The sequence below is a fragment of the Rhinoderma darwinii genome, unplaced genomic scaffold (assembly GCF_050947455.1).
Source record: "Rhinoderma darwinii isolate aRhiDar2 unplaced genomic scaffold, aRhiDar2.hap1 Scaffold_738, whole genome shotgun sequence".
Classification (NCBI taxonomy): domain Eukaryota; kingdom Metazoa; phylum Chordata; class Amphibia; order Anura; family Rhinodermatidae; genus Rhinoderma; species Rhinoderma darwinii.
The window spans coordinates 321,033-340,000 of record NW_027464300.1 but is presented as its reverse complement, the minus strand read 5'-3'; the positions used below and the strand labels follow the sequence as shown (position 1 = coordinate 340,000).

Below are 18,968 nucleotides of genomic sequence, written 5' to 3'. Positions count from 1 at the left end.
AACGAGACACTGGGGCGGAAACACATCAGCGCGTCACCTGACGCGGTCACGTGTGTCAGCAACCCAGCGTGTCATGGGTGACGAATCGGAGGCCGGTCAATCACAACCAATCAGAATGCAACCAGTGAATGAAGGCATGAAAAGCATTCAGAAGGATATTAACCCTGTACGGGCAGTCCAATAGCGATACACTTCATGTCTGCAAGTCTAAACCCAAAATACAGAGAGACAAGATAGTTATACAGATATATTGCACATGTATCATACAAATACATATAAATATATGGACACAAAGTGATGTGTGATGAAGAGCGTCAACGTGTAGGGAGTAATCAAGTGTGGAACATTATTATCAATTATAATGTGTGAAAAAAGTCCAATATATACGTGCCAAAAGGAACAATCCAGTGCACAACCTGAACATAGTAGGGAAGTGACAGGTAAGAAATGATATTAAACACAATAAAGTGTTGTTTATATAGAACATGTGTAAGTAAAAGAGTGAAAAGGTAATAAATGTATGGTGACAAAATAAAAGAAATAAAAAACGAAAAATAAAATAGTGTGAATAGGCGTGTGCGATGAAAAAAGAAGAAAAAAACAACGTGTGTATTATGCATCAAAAAATAAAATGGACTACAAGTGCCATGCACAAAGCAGATTTTAGTTACATGTCGATATATCTAATACAACAAGCCTCAAAGGTGCAGAATATAATATGCAGTGATCTGCAGACAGAGCCCGCTTTTCTATTGTTTGTGAAGATCATCAGAAGTAGGAAATCATTGTTGAGGCTGAAGATCATGACAACCCGAAAATTGCACAGTTGACATAGTCAACACAGGCAGCGTAAACCATATATCTAATCTGTATACATAAATAAAGAAATGTAGATTAAAATCAAAATAAGAACATAAAATCAAAAATACCCGACTAAAAGCTTTGGTAGCAGTCAGAGAAATGCAGCAACACCAATGTTCTCATTGAGACCCCTTGGTTGTGTTGTCTTAAGCCTCCATATCCACTTGCATTCTGATTGCAAAAGCCTCTTTTTACATCTCGTCCTCGCATATCAGTATTGATGTGATCTATTCCCTTCACTCTCACAAGTCTAGAGTTACACGCATGATGTAGGTGAAAATGTTGTGGAATCGTCTTCAGCTGTTCCATATACTCTACTGGTTTGGCATTTTCAATGTCTCTAACATGTTCTCTTACGCGAAAGCGCAATTCTCGGGTTCTCATGCCAATATACATTTTAGGGCAAGGGTAAGTTGCATGATAGATCACACCTGTAGTGCCACATGTAATTGGCCATGTGATCTTAACATTTTTCAACCCACTTGAGTCAACAAAACCTTGATAGCGTTCAATATTAGGGCAACTAATACAGTCGCCGCAAGGGTTACAACCCCACTTAGGACCAATCTTTCCAAAACATTTACCCGGTTTTTCCACTGTTCGGTAACTGTGAACTATTGCGTCACGTAAAGAACGCACTCTACATGGTGCAACAGCAAGATAATTTGGTAGTACTTTCTGTAGAATTGGATCATTGAGGAGCATCGGCCAAAATGTGTTTGAGGTGTCCCTCATTTCTGACCAAATGATACGTGTTCGTAAATCTTACCTTAGGAGAAATTCCTTATGTTTAGTTACAGTTTGTAATAGCTGTGCACGAGGGGGAGCTGTGCACGAGGGGGAGCTGTGCACGAGGGGGAGCTGTGCACGTGGTCGTCAATGGGCTTTATTAACATTGCGGCAGCGGCTGCAGCCCTGTTGAGCAAGTCTCTTTCTTAACTCAGTCGTGCAGAATTTAAAATCTTCATGAGTTGAACAAATTTTCTTAACACGCAGTAATCGTCCAGTTGGTATAGCTTCGATGGTGTGGCGGGGATGTGAAGACGTGGCGTGAAGAAATGAGTTTGTTGATGTCTCTTTACGATGCAAATCTGTCTGGAGACAACCATTATGGTTCCTTTTAGTTAGTATGTCCAAAAAAATCTATCTCAACATGATTCCACTTGCATGTTAATTCAATGTTACGTGTATTATAGTTAAATACACTGATGAATTCCATTAATTCATCCGAAGTCCCCTGCCAGATCATGAAGATGTCATCAATGAACGGGCCCAGAAAAGGAGCTGGTTCATTGATATCTCATGATCTGGCAGGAATAGGTCCCTCTCCCACAGCCCCAGGAACAGGTTGGCGTATGAGGGTGCACAGGCTGCCCCCATTGCCGTGCCCTGGAGTTGCAGGTAGAAGGACCCATTGAACGTGATAAAAATTGTGTTTGAGAACAATGTCCGATAGGGTGAGCAACAACTCTGAAAAGTCTTTCCTATATTGCTCATATGCAAAAAGGTGGCCACTGCATGCAACCCATCCGAATGCTGGATGCCAATATATAGTGACTCAATGTCACAAGTTACCAAAATATGTCTGCCATCTAAATGAATCTCTTCAATTTTCAACAACAAATCTGCGGAGTCGCACAGATACGAAGGTAGACATTCCACTAATGGTTTTAAATGGTGGTCGACCCATCCGCACACCTTCTGAGTTAACCCCCCGGTACACAATATAATTGGCCTACCTGGAGGGTCCTTATGAATTTTGGGTAGTAGAAAAGGCGTCTGTATCGTTGGCTCAGTCACAATCAGTGCCTCCATTAGGGACTTGGAGAGGACTCCGGCATCCATACCATCTTGTAGAATGTGGATCGTCTTTGCTCTAAAGGATAATAAAGAATTGTATGTTAACCTTCTACAACAAGTGGAGTTTTTTTTTATTTCGTTTTTTTTTTAATTGATGTATTTTTTATTTTTCCAAACATAACAAACAAGCGAACAACAATTCAACAATATTTCCCATGGCAATAGCATCTCTGAACACATATCATTATTTTGCATATTATATAATCTACAATTTGTATAAATTACTTCAAATGATCCTAGTTGGAGCGAGGACAGAATTAGAGATTTTACCCCAAAGACAAATTGAAAAAGTGTCAATATTCATAGGAGATGAAACACACTAAATAAACCATAAAGAAGGGGGAAGGGAAGTATAGAGGGGGGAGGGGGGGAAGAGGATGGACACGTGTATCCCCATCGTTACCGCGATTCAATACAGATATTTAAGGAATCAGATCATGATTGGTGTCACACCAGACAGCTGATGCTCCAGATACCAAGTTGTGGAGACAAAGCATGCAATTAGTTTTTGTTTTATATGAAGTGGTAAGAGAGGTATAAAGTTCTCCCACAACTTAAAAAAGCCTTCAGTTTTGTGCTCTTTTCGATGGGAGGTTTCCACCCAATCCATTCGGAAAATATAAGATATATTTTCTAGGGAAATACGATGTGTGGGGGGTGTATTATTTATCCAAACCTGGAGAATGGCCTTCCTAGCAGCCGCAGAGACATAGTATAACAGTTGTTTGTGATGTTTCGGGATAAAGAGCATGGAAGGTGGCAGTATCCCAAAGAGACCCCACTTTTGGGTTGAGGAGCATGGTATGGACAGGGTGTTCGACACAAAATATTGTATCTTTCGCCAAAAGTCAACAATAGTTGGGTATAACCAGAGACAATGTAATTGCGGTGCTCCACACTTTAAACACGAATGGTCAGAGGAGTTACCCATGAGAAAGCCCCTATAAGCGGACACGTCAGCCCTATGGGCTATTGTAAAAGACATCTCCCAGGACATATCTGATGGGAGGTATTTGGCAGCCATAGTTACAGATGATAGGACATCGTCATGAGTTGTTTGATCTAAGTGGTCAACCCAGTAAGATACGCCTGATCTCGATTTAGTGTAGTCCAATGGCTGTCTTAAAACGTTATAATAGGTAGTGATTAGTCTTTTTCGGCATTGATGAAATGGAGTTAAGTGACAGAAGAAGTCATCCCAGTCTTGGTCTTGTAAGTGTCTAATGACCTTGTGAGCATAGCTACAGGCCTGCATGTAATAAAATGGGTGTTGGCCCAAAAAAATCATATTGTATACGTAGTTCATTAAATGAGTATGGACGACGAGTGAGCATGTTAGTTATCTGATTAATACATGTCAACCCCTCCCCCCCAACCCATCCACGAAAAACCACATGGGGGTTGGCATTTTGGAAGTCAAAGTTATGGACCCAAGGAAGAAGTAGGAAAAATCTAGGGTTTAAACCTAAGTGTTGCCTGACCTTGGTCCATGTTTCCAGGAGGACATGACTAGGGGGTTAGCCCGTTCATCAGGTGATAGAGCCGAGTAGGGAGTGTGTAAGAGGCATGTTAAGGAAATGGGTTTTGAAAATTGTTGGTCCAATGTAGAATCAGAAAAGCAGGAGCTGCCGGTTATCCAATCTCCAATCACTCGTAGTTGAGCTGCCATATTGTATAAGTGAATCTGTGGAAAATTAATCCCTCCATTTTCATGATGTTGCTGCAATATGCATAGGCTCACTCTTGGTCTCTTTTGGTTCCAAATGTAGCCTCAAAAGAGAGTATTCAGCCGCCTAACGTCAACTGGTCTCAAGTATATCGGCAAGGATTGTAGTAAGTATAACAATTTAGGGAAGACAACCATTTTTAATAGATTAGCCCTACCTAAAAATGATAGAGTAAAGTGCCTCCAAGCCATGAGTTGGGATATTCCCCCTTCTTGGTGAAGGAGTTTCTCAAATATTCGCAATGTTTCTCGTTCCTCAACTGCCACAAATAAATCGCCTTCCTCTTTAAAATACCATTTCTTAAAGATCAAAGATTGTGCAAAAAATTGCAGATCTTTTACTGCTAAGAAAAGATCAAAACAGGAGGCGGGAGAAAAGGTCAAGACTTTGTCCAACAGTGTGATGTCACCTATAGATAATTGATGCATAGAAATGTTAATTACCTTCTTTTGATGTCTTGGATTTTGTTCCAATCCCTTATTCATTTTTCTCCTACTGTTGGACGACTGATTTTAGTTCCGTTTTCTTTTGTATCTTGGTAAGTCACATGTAGACCTCACGCTACTACATAATGTCATATCATGGTGACCGCTCTGTGATGACAAAGATCACATAGAAGAGGAAAGACTCAGTGATTCACCATTTTGTCTCCGATTCCATCAATATATTTTCTTCTGTTGAAAATCATTATTATCACATATCAATTTCTTTGATTTTCTGCTCTCCATTTCTTTTCTCCAGACGAGGCATTGTTGATCCAATTGTGTTTTAAATGTTTCTAAGTCCTCTTTGGACATCTCTGCTTTTCATTTTTGCTGGATCTTTTCCAGCTCGTTATCCCTGTTTTCTAATGAGGTGTTATTGAGTCCAATAAGAAGCTCCATCACTTTAAATGAACACGCACTGCAGTTCTCCTCCCATTTAGATGGAATATTCACATCTTCAGTTGGAAATGATGGGAAAACTTGTATGTGTAACCCCCTCGGTATAAGGTTCCGTTGGAGATAATTTGCTAGGAATGCTCGGTTTACAAGGCTTTTGAAGGAGTTCTGTGGCTCCCTAATATTTCTCTGACTGCCAACACCTGTGGCTGTGGAGTCATCTTTAACCAGCCATGACTGTTCTCTGGCTCTAAAATCCATAGTTGGGTTTCTGGCACTATCTGTAAAAACACAGAAAACAAACTGATAAATAATCCAAAAAGACAGCGAGGATCTGAAATCCCAAATGCAGGTGCACGGCCTTTATTACTAGTAAGGGGGGATCCTAGGGTGAAGTCCTGAGCACATCAATATATATATATATATGTATAGAAGGTAGAAATTCGAGGCACTCACCGCTGTTTCTGTAACTTCCGACCATGTCATCAAGAAGTGACCAGGAAGCAGCATGAGCACAAAAAGCTATAACTGGGTTTGGGGGCCGCGGCGGATCATCGTTAGGAAGGCTCGGGCAGCCGACCAAGGCCCCCAGGGGGCCCATGGCTGCCAAGCCCATAACATTTATTGGCTGGGCTGCACGGGCCCCCTCAAGCCCATTGGCGCCTAGCACTGGAGGGGGCCCCGATACTAGCGACAGCCACATTCACTTGTATCTGCATCCTCAGGACGCAGATATGAATTAATGATATAGGCTTCAGGCCAAGTTAGGACTGCAGCCTATAAGGTGCTGGGAAGACTCCCTGGGCAGGCCGCCGTGATGACGTAACTGCATCACGCTGATATGAGCATGCGTTCTGCCTGGAGACAGTGCAGCGCACCGTCCGTCGCGGGAACGGGGCAAGGTAAGTACAATGTTTTGTTTTGGAGGCAATATATGTGGCAATATACAGGGGGGTGATTGCTGTGTAGCACTACATACAAGGGGAGCGGGGATATGTGGCACTATATACAAGGGGAGAGGGGGCTGTGTGGCACTATATACAAGGGGAGGGGGGATGTGTGTGAAGCTATCTACAGGGGCTGTGCGTGTGATGCTATCTACAGGGGCTGTGTGTGTGGCGCTATCGACAGGGGCTGTGTGTGTGGCGCTTTCTACGGGGGCTGTGTGTGTGGTGCTTTACTTTACCTTCTGTGAGTCACTAGATTTATAGAGAATCTGTCTCCTCTCCTGACATGTTTTTTATAGGAAATCCTTGTATTTCACAAAATATCTTTGTGCAGTTCAGGACTGATAGACAATTGCGTGTTACCATTCCCCTTGTCAGGAGGATGTGTCCCTGCACAGTGTGATACTGTCAGTATGTAGGGACGCAGCCCTTTGACAAGGGGAATCGTAACATCCATCTGTTAATGCTTGCACAAAAAGGTAGTGGCAGGGCGGCGGAGGAGTAGGGGGGCCCCATGTTTGGGTAACAGCCCAGGGCCTATGGCCTACTTAATCCGCCACTGTTTAGGGGGCCTCGTTCTGGAGATAGGCGCCGGTCACAGAGGTGGGACTCCCATCTATCTGACATTTATGACATATCCTGTGGAGATGTCATTAATGTCCTTCATGGGAAAACCCATTGAAGGGGATAGACAAATCTTACCTGTCCATACAGAAGTGACATTAATACATTGGGAGGAGCTTTCAGTTGCCGGTTAGTTGTCCGTTCTACGATGGTTGGAAACCGAACAGTTTCTATGGCGATGACGTAACATGGGAGCCCTGCATGTTGTCCAGTGGGAGCGGAGTCTGTTTAGAAAGAGAGAAATCCAATATTTATTATAATATTACAGGAAAAGGTATAGTAGGGGATAATGTTTTATCCATAGCACCTTAAAAATCCTGATTAGAGAGCGGACCCTGTCCCATATATACATATAACTGAACAGTACTTTATATATAGTATATATGAGGACAGTAAAGAGGGAGTACAGTATATACAGTGAGGACACGTCCTATATATACATATAACTGAACAGTACTTTATATACAGTATATATGACTGTATGTACCCGGGAACCGGCGACTGTTCCCAAGTGCTTATTCTAAACCTGTATTTCAGTGTGCGCTACTGCTCATGCGCAGTCACATCGCTGTAGAAGACTGTATGTACCCGGGAACTGGCGACTGTTCCCAAGTGCTTATTCTAAACCTGTATTTCAGCGTGCGCTACTGCTCATGCGCAGTCACATCGCTGTAGAGGACGGTATGTACCCGGGAACCGGCGACTGTTCCCAAGTGCTTATTCTAAACCTGTATTTCAGTGTGCGCTACTGCTCATGCGCAGTCACATCGCTGTAGAGGACGGTATGTACCCGGGAACCGGCGACTGTTCCCAAGTGCTTATTCTAAACCTGTATTTCAGCGTGCGCTACTGCTCATGCGCAGTCACATCGCTGTAGAGGACTGTATGTACCCGGGAACCGGCGACTGTTCACAAGTGCTTATTCTAAACCTGTATTTCAGCGTGCGCTACTGCTCATGCGCAGTCACATCGCTGTAGAGGACTGTATGTACCCGGGAACCGGCGACTGTTCCCAAGTGCTTATTCTAAACCTGTATTTCAGTGTGCGCTACTGCTCATGCGCAGTCACATCGCTGTAGAAGACTGTATGTACCCGAGAACCGGCGACTGTTCCCAAGTGCTTATTCTAAACCTGTATTTCAGCGTGCGCTACTGCTCATGCGCAGTCACATCGCTGTAGAGGACGGTATGTACCCGGGAACCGGCGACTGTTCCCAAGTGCTTATTCTAAACCTGTATTTCAGCATGTGCTACTGCTCATGCGCAGTCACATCGCTGTAGAAGACTGTATGTACCCGGGAACCGGCGACTGTTCCCAAGTGCTTATTCTAAACCTGTATTTCAGCGTGCGCTACTGCTCATGCGCAGTCACATCGCTGTAGAGGACTGTATGTACCCGGGAACCGGCGACTGTTCACAAGTGCTTATTCTAAACCTGTATTTCAGCGTGCGCTACTGCTCATGCGCAGTCACATCGCTGTAGAGGACTGTATGTACCCGGGAACCGGCGACTGTTCCCAAGTGCTTATTCTAAACCTGTATTTCAGCTTGCGCTACTGCTCATGCGCAGTCACATCGCTGTAGAAGACTGTATGTACCCGGGAACCGGCGACTGTTCCCAAGTGCTTATTCTAAACCTGTATTTCAGCATGTGCTACTGCTCATGCGCAGTCACATCGCTGTAGAAGACTGTATGTACCCGAGAACCGGCGACTGTTCCCAAGTGCTTATTCTAAACCTGTATTTCAGCGTGCGCTACTGCTCATGCGCAGTCACATCGCTGTAGAGGACGGTATGTACCCGGGAACCGGCGACTGTTCCCAAGTGCTTATTCTAAACCTGTATTTCAGCGTGCGCTACTGCTCATGTGCAGTCACATCGCTGTAGAGGACGGTATGTACCCGGGAACTGGCGACTGTTCCCAAGTGCTTATTCTAAACCTGTATTTCAGCGTGCGCTACTGCTCATGCGCAGTCACATCGCTGTAGAAGACGGTATGTACCCGGGAACTGGCGACTGTTCCCAAGTGCTTATTCTAAACCTGTATTTTAGCATGTGCTACTGCTCATGCGCAGTCACATCGCTGTAGAGGACGGTATGTACCCGGGAACCGGCGACTGTTCACAAGTGCTTATTCTAAACCTGTATTTTAGCATGTGCTACTGCTCATGCGCAGTCACAGCGCTGTAGAGGACGGTATGTACCCGGGAACCGGCGACTGTTCCCAAGTGCTTATTCTAAACCTGTATTTCAGCGTGCGCTACTGCTCATGCGCAGTCACATCGCTGTAGAAGACTGTATGTACCCGGGAACCGGCGACTGTTCCCAAGTGCTTATTCTAAACCTGTATTTCAGCATGTGCTACTGCTCATGCGCAGTCACATCGCTGTAGAAGACTGTATGTACCCGAGAACCGGCGACTGTTCCCAAGTGCTTATTCTAAACCTGTATTTCAGCGTGCGCTACTGCTCATGCGCAGTCACATCGCTGTAGAGGACGGTATGTACCCGGGAACCGGCGACTGTTCCCAAGTGCTTATTCTAAACCTGTATTTCAGCGTGCGCTACTGCTCATGCGCAGTCACATCGCTGTAGAAGACTGTATGTACCCGGGAACCGGCGACTGTTCCCAAGTGCTTATTCTAAACCTGTATTTTAGCATGTGCTACTGCTCATGCGCAGTCACATCGCTGTAGAGGACGGTATGTACCCGGGAACTGGCGACTGTTCCCAAGTGCTTATTCTAAACCTGTATTTCAGCGTGCGCTACTGCTCATGCGCAGTCACATCGCTGTAGAAGACGGTATGTACCCGGGAACTGGCGACTGTTCCCAAGTGCTTATTCTAAACCTGTATTTTAGCATGTGCTACTGCTCATGCGCAGTCACATCGCTGTAGAGGACGGTATGTACCCGGGAACCGGCGACTGTTCACAAGTGCTTATTCTAAACCTGTATTTTAGCATGTGCTACTGCTCATGCGCAGTCACAGCGCTGTAGAGGACGGTATGTACCCGGGAACCGGCGACTGTTCCCAAGTGCTTATTCTAAACCTGTATTTCAGCGTGCGCTACTGCTCATGCGCAGTCACATCGCTGTAGAAGACTGTATGTACCCGGGAACCGGCGACTGTTCCCAAGTGCTTATTCTAAACCTGTATTTCAGCGTGCGCTACTGCTCATGTGCAGTCACATCGCTGTAGAGGACGGTATGTACCCGGGAACCGGCGACTGTTCCCAAGTGCTTATTCTAAACCTGTATTTCAGCGTGCGCTACTGCTCATGTGCAGTCACATCGCTGTAGAGGACGGTATGTACCCGGGAACCGGCGACTGTTCCCAAGTGCTTATTCTAAACCTGTATTTCAGCGTGCGCTACTGCTCATGTGCAGTCACATCGCTGTAGAGGACGGTATGTACCCGGGAACCGGCGACTGTTCCCAAGTGCTTATTCTAAACCTGTATTTCAGTGTGCGCTACTGCTCATGCGCAGTCACATCGCTGTAGAAGACTGTATGTACCCGAGAACCGGCGACTGTTCCCAAGTGCTTATTCTAAACCTGTATTTCAGCGTGCGCTACTGCTCATGCGCAGTCACATCGCTGTAGAGGACGGTATGTACCCGGGAACCGGCGACTGTTCCCAAGTGCTTATTCTAAACCTGTATTTCAGCGTGCGCTACTGCTCATGCGCAGTCACATCGCTGTAGAAGACTGTATGTACCCGGGAACTGGCGACTGTTCCCAAGTGCTTATTCTAAACCTGTATTTCAGCGTGCGCTACTGCTCATGCGCAGTCACATCGCTGTAGAAGACTGTATGTACCCGAGAACCGGCGACTGTTCCCAAGTGCTTATTCTAAACCTGTATTTCAGCGTGCGCTACTGCTCATGCGCAGTCACATCGCTGTAGAGGACGGTATGTACCCGGGAACCGGCGACTGTTCCCAAGTGCTTATTCTAAACCTGTATTTCAGCGTGCGCTACTGCTCATGCGCAGTCACATCGCTGTAGAAGACTGTATGTACCCGGGAACTGGCGACTGTTCCCAAGTGCTTATTCTAAACCTGTATTTCAGCGTGCGCTACTGCTCATGCGCAGTCACATCGCTGTAGAAGACTGTATGTACCCGGGAACCGGCGACTGTTCCCAAGTGCTTATTCTAAACGTGTATTTTAGCATGTGCTACTGCTCATGCGCAGTCACATCGCTGTAGAGGACGGTATGTACCCGGGAACTGGCGACTGTTCCCAAGTGCTTATTCTAAACCTGTATTTCAGCGTGCGCTACTGCTCATGCGCAGTCACATCGCTGTAGAAGACGGTATGTACCCGGGAACTGGCGACTGTTCCCAAGTGCTTATTCTAAACCTGTATTTCAGCGTGCGCTACTGCTCATGCGCAGTCACATCGCTGTAGAGGACGGTATGTACCCGGGAACCGGCGACTGTTCCCAAGTGCTTATTCTAAACCTGTATTTCAGCGTGCGCTACTGCTCATGCGCAGTCACATCGCTGTAGAAGAGTGTATGTACCCGGGAACCGGCGACTGTTCCCAAGTGCTTATTCTAAACCTGTATTTCAGCGTGCGCTACTGCTCATGTGCAGTCACATCGCTGTAGAGGACGGTATGTACCCGGGAACCGGCGACTGTTCCCAAGTGCTTATTCTAAACCTGTATTTCAGCGTGCGCTACTGCTCATGCGCAGTCACATCGCTGTAGAAGACGGTATGTACCCGGGAACCGGCGACTGTTCCCAAGTGCTTATTCTAAACCTGTATTTCAGCGTGCGCTACTGCTCATGCGCAGTCACATCGCTGTAGAAGACTGTATGTACCCGGGAACCGGCGACTGTTCCCAAGTGCTTATTCTAAACCTGTATTTCAGCGTGCGCTACTGCTCATGCGCAGTCACATCGCTGTAGAGGACTGTATGTACCCGGGAACCGGCGACTGTTCCCAAGTGCTTATTCTAAACCTGTATTTCAGTGTGCGCTACTGCTCATGCGCAGTCACATCGCTGTAGAAGACTGTATGTACCCGAGAACCGGCGACTGTTCCCAAGTGCTTATTCTAAACCTGTATTTCAGCGTGCGCTACTGCTCATGCGCAGTCACATCGCTGTAGAGGACGGTATGTACCCGGGAACCGGCGACTGTTCCCAAGTGCTTATTCTAAACCTGTATTTCAGCGTGCGCTACTGCTCATGCGCAGTCACATCGCTGTAGAAGACTGTATGTACCCGGGAACTGGCGACTGTTCCCAAGTGCTTATTCTAAACCTGTATTTCAGCGTGCGCTACTGCTCATGCGCAGTCACATCGCTGTAGAAGACTGTATGTACCCGGGAACCGGCGACTGTTCCCAAGTGCTTATTCTAAACCTGTATTTTAGCATGTGCTACTGCTCATGCGCAGTCACATCGCTGTAGAGGACGGTATGTACCCGGGAACTGGCGACTGTTCCCAAGTGCTTATTCTAAACCTGTATTTCAGCGTGCGCTACTGCTCATGCGCAGTCACATCGCTGTAGAAGACGGTATGTACCCGGGAACTGGCGACTGTTCCAAAGTGCTTATTCTAAACCTGTATTTTAGCATGTGCTACTGCTCATGCGCAGTCACATCGCTGTAGAGGACGGTATGTACCCGGGAACCGGCGACTGTTCACAAGTGCTTATTCTAAACCTGTATTTTAGCATGTGCTACTGCTCATGCGCAGTCACAGCGCTGTAGAGGACGGTATGTACCCGGGAACCGGCGACTGTTCCCAAGTGCTTATTCTAAACCTGTATTTCAGCGTGCGCTACTGCTCATGCGCAGTCACATCGCTGTAGAGGACTGTATGTACCCGGGAACCGGCGACTGTTCACAAGTGCTTATTCTAAACCTGTATTTCAGCGTGCGCTGCTGCTCATGCGCAGTCACATCGCTGTAGAGGACGGTATGTACCCGGGAACTGGCGACTGTTCCCAAGTGCTTATTCTAAACCTGTATTTCAGCGTGCGCTACTGCTCATGCGCAGTCACATCGCTGTAGAGGACGGTATGTACCCGGGAACCGGCGACTGTTCCCAAGTGCTTATTCTAAACCTGTATTTCAGCGTGCGCTACTGCTCATGCTCAGTCACATCGCTGTAGAAGACTGTATGTAACCGGGAACCGGCGACTGTTCCCAAGTGCTTATTCTAAACCTGTATTTCAGCGTGCGCTACTGCTCATGCGCAGTCACATCGCTGTAGAGGACGGTATGTACCCGGGAACCGGCGACTGTTCACAAGTGCTTATTCTAAACCTGTATTTTAGCGTGCGCTACTGCTCATGCGCAGTCACAGCGCTGTAGAAGACTGTATGTAACCGGGAACCGGCGACTGTTCCCAAGTGCTTATTCTAAACCTGTATTTCAGTGTGCGCTACTGCTCATGCGCAGTCAAATCGCTGTAGAGGACGGTATGTACCCGGGAACCGGCGACTGTTCACAAGTGCTTATTCTAAACCTGTATTTTAGCGTGCGCTACTGCTCATGCGCAGTCACAGCGCTGTAGAAGACTGTATGTACCCGGGAACCGGCGACTGTTCCCAAGTGCTTATTCTAAACCTGTATTTCAGCGTGCGCTACTGCTCATGCGCAGTCACATCGCTGTAGAGGACTGTATGTACCCGGGAACCGGCGACTGTTCCCAAGTGCTTATTCTAAACCTGTATTTCAGCGTGCGCTACTGCTCATGCGCAGTCACATCGCTGTAGAGGACTGTATGTACCCGGGAACCGGCGACTGTTCCCAAGTGCTTATTCTAAACCTGTATTTCAGTGTGCGCTACTGCTCATGCGCAGTCACATCGCTGTAGAAGACTGTATGTACCCGAGAACCGGCGACTGTTCCCAAGTGCTTATTCTAAACCTGTATTTCAGCGTGCGCTACTGCTCATGCGCAGTCACATCGCTGTAGAGGACGGTATGTACCCGGGAACCGGCGACTGTTCCCAAGTGCTTATTCTAAACCTGTATTTCAGCGTGCGCTACTGCTCATGCGCAGTCACATCGCTGTAGAAGACTGTATGTACCCGGGAACTGGCGACTGTTCCCAAGTGCTTATTCTAAACCTGTATTTCAGCGTGCGCTACTGCTCATGCGCAGTCACATCGCTGTAGAAGACTGTATGTACCCGGGAACCGGCGACTGTTCCCAAGTGCTTATTCTAAACCTGTATTTTAGCATGTGCTACTGCTCATGCGCAGTCACATCGCTGTAGAGGACGGTATGTACCCGGGAACTGGCGACTGTTCCCAAGTGCTTATTCTAAACCTGTATTTCAGCGTGCGCTACTGCTCATGCGCAGTCACATCGCTGTAGAAGACGGTATGTACCCGGGAACTGGCGACTGTTCCAAAGTGCTTATTCTAAACCTGTATTTTAGCATGTGCTACTGCTCATGCGCAGTCACATCGCTGTAGAGGACGGTATGTACCCGGGAACCGGCGACTGTTCACAAGTGCTTATTCTAAACCTGTATTTTAGCATGTGCTACTGCTCATGCGCAGTCACAGCGCTGTAGAGGACGGTATGTACCCGGGAACCGGCGACTGTTCCCAAGTGCTTATTCTAAACCTGTATTTCAGCGTGCGCTACTGCTCATGCGCAGTCACATCGCTGTAGAGGACTGTATGTACCCGGGAACCGGCGACTGTTCACAAGTGCTTATTCTAAACCTGTATTTCAGCGTGCGCTGCTGCTCATGCGCAGTCACATCGCTGTAGAGGACGGTATGTACCCGGGAACTGGCGACTGTTCCCAAGTGCTTATTCTAAACCTGTATTTCAGCGTGCGCTACTGCTCATGCGCAGTCACATCGCTGTAGAGGACGGTATGTACCCGGGAACCGGCGACTGTTCCCAAGTGCTTATTCTAAACCTGTATTTCAGCGTGCGCTACTGCTCATGCGCAGTCACATCGCTGTAGAAGACTGTATGTACCCGGGAACCGGCGACTGTTCCCAAGTGCTTATTCTAAACCTGTATTTCAGCGTGCGCTACTGCTCATGCTCAGTCACATCGCTGTAGAAGACTGTATGTAACCGGGAACCGGCGACTGTTCCCAAGTGCTTATTCTAAACCTGTATTTCAGCGTGCGCTACTGCTCATGCGCAGTCACATCGCTGTAGAGGACGGTATGTACCCGGGAACCGGCGACTGTTCACAAGTGCTTATTCTAAACCTGTATTTTAGCGTGCGCTACTGCTCATGCGCAGTCACAGCGCTGTAGAAGACTGTATGTAACCGGGAACCGGCGACTGTTCCCAAGTGCTTATTCTAAACCTGTATTTCAGTGTGCGCTACTGCTCATGCGCAGTCAAATCGCTGTAGAGGACGGTATGTACCCGGGAACCGGCGACTGTTCACAAGTGCTTATTCTAAACCTGTATTTTAGCGTGCGCTACTGCTCATGCGCAGTCACAGCGCTGTAGAAGACTGTATGTACCCGGGAACCGGCGACTGTTCCCAAGTGCTTATTCTAAACCTGTATTTCAGTGTGCGCTACTGCTCATGCGCAGTCACATCGCTGTAGAAGACTGTATGTACCCGAGAACCGGCGACTGTTCCCAAGTGCTTATTCTAAACCTGTATTTCAGCGTGCGCTACTGCTCATGCGCAGTCACAGCGCTGTAGAAGACGGTATGCACCCGGGAATCGGCGGTTGTTTCCGAGTGATTCTAATTTACTATTTCAGCGTTTGCTACAAGTACTAGGACTGCAGTAGCTTCGCTGTTCAAATCTTAGCCGTCACTTGGGAATTACACCTCTGAGTAATCCAGAGCTAGAAACCAGCCTGATAATTATGAGTAATTAATAATAATATTAATTACCAGTCCTCTGATTCCTCCATTGCCGCTGACTGGAGGATTCTATATTTTGCTTCTCTTCACTTATAGACATCTAGAAAAGAAAGAGGTGCTATAATACGTTCCTGGTATATGCTATAGATGTACTGGATCAGTAAAGAGATGTTAGTGTGCCTGGTTTCTGATAAAGCTCAAATCATTTTTAAGGGGCAATTAAATCCGTTCTGGGGTACATTCTGCGGAGCCAAACTAGAGATCCCACCTCAAGTCTTCCTATCCAAGAGGTCGCACCGACCACCCCACACTGACTATAAGCCACAAGTATCATGGAATTGTCTCTGACCACAGCCCCTAAATTATTCACCAATCACACCAAAGATCAGATGTCTAGAAGAAATAGCGCTCTCCTTCACATCTGTATAACAGAAAACCATTCTACAATCTATTCAGTGGACCATTTACATCTCATTTATAACATGGGCCTAAGTGTGGCCTAGAGAGGACACCAAATATCTGATATCATCATCAGGAAAAATATTACACATTCAATAGAGACCTCACATGCGCCAAGTTATGACACAAAGTGAGAACACTAGTAGTGAAAATAGCCGGACACTGACTTGTGACTTCTGGCCAAATCACTAGAGAGGAAAAGAAAAGGAGACGCGTCAACTAAACTGCGCCATTCACAGGAAAAATATGAAAACCCTGCCCACACAAACCCTACAAAAATGAGCCTTATTTCAGGGGAGACTTTCATGGACACTGCTGATAACCAGAAAGATTGTGTAACATACTGACAAATAAAATATACTGGGCTCGATAACGTCATTGTCATTACACATAGGGATTTCTACATCAGGAACACCTCAAATAATGATGATATCTTGTTACTAGCCGGGATGTAAGGGGCGTCTGACTGCAACATTTATCACCACATTCATCGCTACCTTTAATTTGGTGGATCTGACGGCAAGTAGAGTGTCCTTCCTTACCCTGCCACAAATGGAGCATTTTATAGGAGTTCTTCCCATCTTAGACATTTATGGCATACATCAGAGCTGGACCCGCCATAAATGTCTAAGATGGAAAAACCCCTTTAAGCTGCACACTCGTCTGTAAGAGATGAAACACTACTCTATGGCCAGAGGTAGACAACTGACTGTTAGAACGTCCAAATGTCCTCAAGAATATCCTCCAAGAACAAGAACTCCAGAAGAAAACTCTTCTGCAAACAGCAACCAAACCGCATCTGACCGGGGAAATCCAACTCAAAATCACTTTATTACCAGAACTGTATGAATTATTTCTATCACAGCTACTTTACTTAGTCATAATACTTTCTATAGGAATTTTATCAACATTTCGGCCCCATTCACACGGCCGTGCCCATAATCACGGCCTGTGATTGTGGGCACGGCCAGCTGCCGATGGCCGCGGGCCACAGTTTCGGGCCGTGCTCTCATACAAAGTATGGGAGCACGGCCCATAAAAAGCGAAAAGTAGGACATGCTCCATAATTCACGGCACGGTTCTACGGCACAGACAGCTATCCGTAGCGATACGGAAAGGTTTCTGCGGCCAATAGAACCAGGCAGTTCTGTTTTTTTACAGTCATGTGCATGGGGCCTTAAATTGTTACTAAACATAGTGACATGCCAGAAGTTTTGATCGGTGGGAGTCCTAGCACTGAGACCCCCACTTATTGCTAAAATGAAGCAGCAGAAGCGGCAGGGTGAGCGATGTACTGCTTTGTTTCTGATCGTCTTCCCTCGGAAAGTTGAGCAAACGGTGTACAGACTGAGAGTTTACATTTAGTCCGTACAACGCTCACTCAGTTTTCCGTGAAAAGCCAATCAGAAACCATGCGGCACAGCACTCACCCAAGCGCTTCTGCCGCTTCGCTGTAGCAGTCGGGGGGGGGGGGGGTCTCAGTGCTCTGACCCCCACTGATCAAAACTTCTGCTATGTCACTTTGATATGTTAAAAGTTTAGTTACACTTTATCAGCCTCACACAAGACTAAAAACATACCTTTACCCAACTGCCCCATGACAATCACAATACCTAAACGGCTCCAACGCCAGACACAAAGTCCTATAAATTAATCAAATTAATCAGTTCCGCGTTTTTTTCTGCCACCCATTGATTTCAATGAGGGGTCAGAGGCGGAAACCGCTCCAGGAAAGTGATTTGGGGCATTTTTTTGGCGCTGATTCCGTTGCGGTTTCCGTGTGAACCGACCTGTGGAGCATTCACCATCTTGATTCTCTGAACTTGGAAATAGACACCTGAAAAAGAAGAAGGAGGTGTGAGAATACATTCCTGGTAAATGCTATCGATTTCCATATAACGTCGATGTCTGTAAGAAATCCATGAAATAAGATGTTACTGCAGCGTGTGATCCTACAACTACAATCTATCCGGATACTTACCAGTCGCTGATACTAATCATAAAGGGGGCAATTTATTAACACTGCTGTTTTATACACCAGTCTTAATAGAAAAAAAATTGACCGTAAAGTGGCAAAAGCATTTTAATAAATGTGTTGCATTTTTCTGCTGGGCCGTGCGGTAAAATTGTGCAGCAATGACCACACCATGCACCATAGCATCCCTCCCACGTCACCCATAACATAAAAAACCACATACTCACCTCACCGCTCTTCTTCTCCCCTCCATCTCGTCATCATTTCAGCGCCGCTCATACATAGTGGATGCCGAGAAGTGTCAGAGCCATATATGCAGGAGCGGATTACAATGAGTGCAATGTGGGCACTTGCCCAGGTCCCGAGGCTGAAGGGGGACCAGTTCGCCCCGGTTTTCCCGAACTGGTTGTTAAAATTACAGCTGGTTCAGAGAACCGGGGTGAAACAGGACTTTTTACCCAATTGTATCCGTGTCCTTAGGATGCAGATACAACCGATTACTATTGCACTGGCTTTTTTTTCTGTGGGCAGCATTGGGGCAATATCTACAGGGCACTCTATTTACACTGGGCAATATCTACAGGGGGCATTTTGACTGGCGCGATCTACAGGGGGCAGTGTGACTGCCACTATTTACAGAGGGTATTGTGACTGGTGCTATCCACAGAGGTTATTGTGACGGTCATTATTTACAGAGGGCATTGTGACTGGCGCTATCTACAGGGGGCATTGTCACTGGCACTATCTACAGGGGGCATTGTTAGTGTGTGTGGTGTTTCAATGAACGCTGTGTATAGGAATAGAGACAGCAGC

At 46.6% G+C, this 18,968-nt stretch overlaps 2 long non-coding RNA genes across 3 annotated transcripts in view; both read right to left on the bottom strand.

Annotated features, from left to right (window-relative positions):
- Positions 1-2,720, bottom strand: part of LOC142730021 (uncharacterized) — a 4,089-nt gene extending 1,369 nt beyond the window's left edge. Inside the window, exons 1-2 of the long non-coding RNA XR_012878694.1 lie at positions 2,601-2,720; positions 1,631-1,956 (exon numbers count right to left, since the gene is read on the bottom strand). This is a non-coding gene — a long non-coding RNA (uncharacterized LOC142730021). The remainder of the gene's footprint in view (positions 1-1,630; positions 1,957-2,600) is intronic.
- A 1,915-nt stretch (positions 2,721-4,635) lies between these two features.
- On the bottom strand, positions 4,636-18,047 carry LOC142730022 (uncharacterized). 2 transcript variants are annotated; one of them, XR_012878695.1, is made up of 4 exons: positions 17,971-18,047; positions 6,979-7,124; positions 4,892-5,610; positions 4,636-4,791 (listed from the first exon to the last, which is right to left on the bottom strand). It is a non-coding gene; the product is annotated as an uncharacterized LOC142730022 (long non-coding RNA). The 2 variants fall into 2 exon arrangements; XR_012878696.1 differs by having other exon boundaries at positions 4,636-4,788.
- Between the last annotated feature and the right edge of the window lie 921 nt (positions 18,048-18,968).